Here is a 6,368-nt window from a genome sequence, read left to right as displayed (position 1 = left end):
ATGTGAAAGAAGAAAGTCTGCTGATATGAAAAGATGTGCTGTCTCTACAGAAAACACAAGGGCACAACAGCCCAGCAGAGTTCTTAAACAAAAACTTAAGATGAAGAACAAGAAAACAAAGCCATCCTTCAAATGCAGAGCTTTTCTCAAGAAAACAGCACCAGCTTTGAATCATGTGTCAAAATGCAGTGGCAGAAATCTATAGTGTGTTGTTCACTCTGGATTTGTTATCTCTTTTATCCCCAAGTAACATCATTGCAAACTGTGTGAGGGGTTGAGCTTTCACTGGAGTAAGGGCAGCCAGGCGGCTCCTGTTGCAGAAATCCCTGCACCTCGATTTGCTGCATGATTAGCCTCGACATATGTCTTGACATCAAGTCAACTCTACTCTGCTTTTTTGCAACAATCTCCACAGTGACGGCAGAAATGACAGTGGGTTGTGACAGGCCTGAGTATAACCCCGTGCTGTCTGTGGACGGACGCCAATGCACAGATTGTCCTCGTGACACCAGTACATTGACATGCACACACAAATGCACTCATGCACAAACAGCTCCGCAATCTTTGAGATATGATTTGAAATTTAAATTCAAGATCATAATGAAATGAATATTTGCTCACATAAGCATCCTTGGCCAGAAGATTTATTTGCAGCTCTGCTGCTGGGTGGAAGTCGGTTTCTTATAAACACTATAAAACTGTATAATGAATAAGCTTGTACCACAGAATTCAATTTCCATCAGCAACATTAGAAAGGCACCTATTAGGGTGTGTGCATCTGGTAGGCACAAAATATGTTGTGATGCTCGTCCCACCCATATACAGATCTAGGCCATCTTGCTTTATTATTTTTGATTTCTACTCTCAGTATTATGAAAAATGTTTCAATGTTTTTTAATAATTCCACTAATAAGCAAACAAACAAAACAGTAAGTATGTTTAATATGTCTGTCAGTTTGTGAAATTTGTCCTGGCAATTTAAAAAAGAAAGAACCTTTTGAATGACTAAAAAAATCATACAAATTAAAATTCTGAGCTTTGAAGTTGAGTTTATTGTTTTGTTACTCATAAATGTGGTATATTAACTTACCCTTAAAAAATGACAAAAATATGCACTAACAAGCCAAAGTCAGATTTGGGAGTATGTGCTAGCTAGTGCCTTGCATTGGCAATCAATCATTCAATCACTCAGTCAATCATATTATATTATATCATATTCTTCCACCATTTCTTGCCCAACACCATCACCTCATCACTCACCAAACATCAAATAAACATCATTAACACTGACCTGTCTGTCTTACATTTCAACAGCTCCATTCACTTTACTTCCAATTTACTGTATTCCCTCATAATTTTATCCTCATAATTTTTTAACTCATAAACATGCACATTTGAAGAGTTCAGATGCAAAACCCAGTAAGTTTTTTTTCTTTTTTTTTTTTTTAATGGAGAAAAATGCAGTTGAAAATGGAGATTTAAAGGAAAGCATATTTGGAAATGTACAGACTTTCATCAATCAAATGAAAACAGTTTGTTCAAATTCTTTCATATTTTTCACACTGATGGTCTCCTTGACAGCGAACTACATGCAATTTATGGTTTTGGAGATACTGGGTTTTGCATCTGAACTTTTCATTTGTACATCGCCCCATCCACCACAGTGCAGAATTATCTTGAGTCATTGATGGCAACCACTTGCTCATACAAGTGATGCATATCCACCTCTCAAAATGAACAATCTATCTGCCGCAGTCATGTGAAACAGAGACGTCCCTTTGGTCTTCTACGTACAGGAGCAGGTGTCATCAACATTGAGGCACCTACATACTGGATCGTGCTTCGAGAAATGCACCACATGGCCAAAATGTTCTAGCTGATGCTGCCTCATAATGCAAGTGATGCCCCTCATTTGAGTGTGTGAAAGTAGCTTTTCCTTTTATAAGACATTCCAGTGGTACCCAAGGATCCTCTGAGGAGCTCTAGTAACAAAGACATTTAGTCATCACCTTACATCACTAGTTAGAATCCAAGTCTCATAACCATACAGTAATACAGGAATCACTGGGACTCTCAGGACTTGGACCTCCATTCTCCTGCAAAGATAATGGAACCATCAAATGTCCCTGTCCAGCGACCTCATGACTCCATAAGCTCCTCCCAGGCACCTCTTGATCTCAGAGGACGAGGACCCAGAGACATGAATGTCACTGCTGAGATAAGTCAACATCTCGACAAGTGCAACACTTCCAAACACACGTTTGAAGGCTAAATTCAGCAAGTCAATGAATGACTCTTTTATTTGGAAAAATTTGGGAAAAAACTGGGTTTAGTAATCCAGTACATAAAGCAACACAAAGCAAATGTGCTTCTTGGATGGTCACTCAACTGAGTTGGGTCTGTACTTTTGGACCCTGCTCTTGTGAAGCTTCTTGAAATGAGCTATGTTGTGATTTAGTGCTATATAAATAAACTGGATTGAAATTCTTTTTTTTTTAGTTTGTTATATTTATTTATTTATTCATTCATTTTGTTTTAAAAATCAAAAAGAAACTGTCTGATGCCCGTGCTTCTTGCTATCTTTTTCTTGTATGACTTCAAAATACATTTGTGAGATTCTCAAAAGGGGAACTGTGACCTGAGGCTGAGCAGTTTAAAGGTTCAATGTTGTGCTCAAGAACAATTGTTGATAGTCGGTTGCACTCGGGTATCAAACCCACCAATCCTTCGGTTAGCTACCGACTGAGTTACTGCATAGTCACTGAATATTTTTACTATAAAGGGCAGCAAACAGCTAAAAAGTAAATATGAAAAAAGGCTCATGTGACCATCTGTCACTTTTACCACCTATCCTGCAGATTTACTGGAAAAAAAAAACCTTTGGTCACCAGTTTATTGCACTGGTGTAAACATATGTGACAAGAAGTACTATTACTGTAACAAGTTTACCTTTACTCTTGGACTTTTTAAATATTAGATTATCTTAATCCTACAATATCTATGATTTAGGAGGGTTTATCAACAGGAACAGAATATAGCACTAATAACCATTTGTTCATTCGTGCATAATTACCTGCAACAATTAATTCATGTGTCTTTACAGGCTTAGAATAAGCTCTACACGTCAACCGACCACCGTGTGGGGGCACAGTTGCACAAAGGGACATACTTACTCCTTATACCTTTTGCATTTTGTAGTGCATGTGGAAAACTGAAGAATAAAGAAGACGTATCAGTGGTTTCTCCCCTATCCAGTGTCTACTGGTTGCTAGTGCAGGCAAACACACTTGAAAGCCCTCATTTTTGTTAAATGGAGGATCATTCTTGCTTATCACAAGAGAAGGCAAGGAAGCATGAATCTCCTTTGCCTATGAGATGTCACTAAACTGTGAGTTGTCACTAAGTCCAACATAATGTAGTTTTCAATATAGCCATTTGTATAATGATGCTTGTGTTCCATTTGTTTATTTTACATTTACATTTACACACCATCTGTCATGTTTTCCAAAGGACTGAACCCAAAGCTGCAGACAGGGACCAGACAGAAGTAGAAAATATTAATAATTTATTTATCGTGGAACAAGCTGAGTGCAGAACTTGAAATACAATGCATCCAAAACAGATGAACAGTCCAAATCAATCAATCAATCAATCAATTTTTTTATATAGCGCCAAATCACAACAAACAGTTGCCCCAAGGCGCTTTATATTGTAAGGCAAGGCCATACAATAATTATGTAAAACCCCAACGGTCAAAACGACCCCCTGTGAGCAAGCACTTGGCTACAGTGGGAAGGAAAAACTCCCTTTTAACAGGAAGAAACCTCCAGCAGAACCAGGCTCAGGGAGGGGCAGTCTTCTGCTGGGACTGGTTGGGGCTGAGGGAGAGAACCAGGAAAAAGACATGCTGTGGAGGGGAGCAGAGATCGATCACTAATGATTAAATGCAGAGTGGTGCATACAGAGCAAAAAGAGAAAGAAACAGTGCATCATGGGAACCCCCCAGCAGTCTACGTCTATAGCAGCATAACTAAGGGATGGTTCAGGGTCACCTGATCCAGCCCTAACTATAAGCTTTAGCAAAAAGGAAAGTTTTAAGCCTAATCTTAAAAGTAGAGAGGGTGTCTGTCTCCCTGATCTGAATTGGGAGCTGGTTCCACAGGAGAGGAGCCTGAAAGCTGAAGGCTCTGCCTCCCATTCTACTCTTACAAACCCTAGGAACTACAAGTAAGCCTGCAGTCTGAGAGCGAAGCACTCTATTGGGGTGATATGGTACTACGAGGTTCCTAAGATAAGATGGGACCTGATTATTCAAAACCTTATAAGTAAGAAGAAGAATTTTAAATTCTATTCTAGAATTAACAGGAAGCCAATGAAGAGAGGCCAATATGGGTGAGATATGCTCTCTCCTTCTAGTCCCCGTCAGTACTCTAGCTGCAGCATTTTGAATTAACTGAAGGCTTTTTAGGGAACTTTTAGGACAACCTGATAATAATGAATTACAATAGTCCAGCCTAGAGGAAATAAATGCATGAATTAGTTTTTCAGCATCACTCTGAGACAAGACCTTTCTGATTTTAGAGATATTGCGTAAATGCAAAAAAGCAATCCTACATATTTGTTTAATATGCGCTTTGAATGACATATCCTGATCAAAAATGACTCCAAGATTTCTCACAGTATTACTAGAGGTCAGGGTAATGCCATCCAGAGTAAGGATCTGGTTAGACACCATGTTTCTAAGATTTGTGGGGCCAAGTACAATAACTTCAGTTTTATCTGAGTTTAAAAGCAGGAAATTAGAGGTCATCCATGTCTTTATGTCTGTAAGACAATCCTGCAGTTTAGCTAATTGGTGTGTGTCCTCTGGCTTCATGGATAGATAAAGCTGGGTATCATCTGCGTAACAATGAAAATTTAAGCAATACCGTCTAATAATACTGCCTAAGGGAAGCATGTATAAAGTGAATAAAATTGGTCCTAGCACAGAACCTTGTGGAACTCCATAATTAACTTTAGTCTGTGAAGAAGATTCCCCATTTACATGAACAAATTGTAATCTATTAGACAAATATGATTCAAACCACCGCAGCGCAGTGCCTTTAATACCTATGGCATGCTCTAATCTCTGTAATAAAATTTATGGTCAACAGTATCAAAAGCAGCACTGAGGTCCAACAGAACAAGCACAGAGACGAGTCCACTGTCCGAGGCCATAAGAAGATCATTTGTAACCTTCACTAATGCTGTTTCTGTACTATGATGAATTCTAAAACCTGACTAATTCTAAAAATTCTTCAAATAGACCATTCCTCTGCAGATGATCAGTTAGCTGTTTTACAACTACCCTTTCAAGAATTTTTGAGAGAAAAGGAAGGTTGGAGATTGGCCTATAATTAGCTAAGATAGCTGGGTCAAGTGATGGCTTTTTAAGTAATGGTTTAATTACTGCCACCTTAAAAGCCTGTGGTACATAGCCAACTAACAAAGATAGATTGATCATATTTAAGATCAAAGCATTAAATAATGGTAGGGCTTCCTTGAGCAGCCTGGTAGGAATGGGGTCTAATAAACATGTTGATGGTTTGGATGAAGTAACTAATGAAAATAACTCAGACAGAACAATCGGAGAGAAAGAGTCTAACCAAATACCGGCATCACTGAAAGCAGCCAAAGATAACGATACGTCTTTGGGATGGTTATGAGTAATTTTTTCTCTAATAGTTAAAATTTTGTTAGCAAAGAAAGTCATGAAGTCATTACTAGTTAAAGTTAATGGAATACTCAGCTCAATAGAGCTCTGACTCTTTGTCAGCCTGGCTACAGTGCTGAAAAGAAACCTGGGGTTGTTCTTATTTTCTTCAATTAGTGATGAGTAGAAAGATGTCCTAGCTTTACGGAGGGCTTTTTTATAGAGCAACAGACTCTTTTTCCAGGCTAAGTGAAGATCTTCTAAATTAGTGAGACGCCATTTCCTCTCCAACTTACGGGTTATCTGCTTTAAGCTGCGAGTTTGTGAGTTATACCACGGAGTCAGGCACTTCTGATTTAAAGCTCTCTTTTTCAGAGGAGCTACAGCATCCAAAGTTGTCTTCAATGAGGATGTAAAACTATTGACGAGATACTCTATCTCCCTTACAGAGTTTAGGTAGCTACTCTGCACTGTGTTGGTATATGGCATTAGAGAACATAAAGAAGGAATCATATCCTTAAACCTAGTTACAGCGCTTTCTGAAAGACTTCTAGTGTAATGAAACTTATTCCCCACTGCTGGGTAGTCCATCAGAGTAAATGTAAATGTTATTAAGAAATGATCAGACAGAAGGGAGTTTTCAGGGAATACTGTTAAGTCTTCTATTTCCATACCA

At 38.6% G+C, this 6,368-nt stretch overlaps 1 protein-coding gene across 5 annotated transcripts in view; it reads right to left on the bottom strand.

Moving 5' to 3' along the window:
* The window catches only part of LOC117512537 (metabotropic glutamate receptor 7-like), a 343,778-nt gene that overhangs the window by 220,546 nt on the left and 116,864 nt on the right, over window positions 1-6,368 (bottom strand). The window lies entirely within an intron of this gene.

Source organism: Thalassophryne amazonica, chromosome 6 (assembly GCF_902500255.1).
Source record: "Thalassophryne amazonica chromosome 6, fThaAma1.1, whole genome shotgun sequence".
NCBI lineage: Eukaryota > Metazoa > Chordata > Actinopteri > Batrachoidiformes > Batrachoididae > Thalassophryne > Thalassophryne amazonica.
Note: the sequence above shows the minus strand (reverse complement) of the source record. Positions and strands in the feature narration are given on the sequence as shown.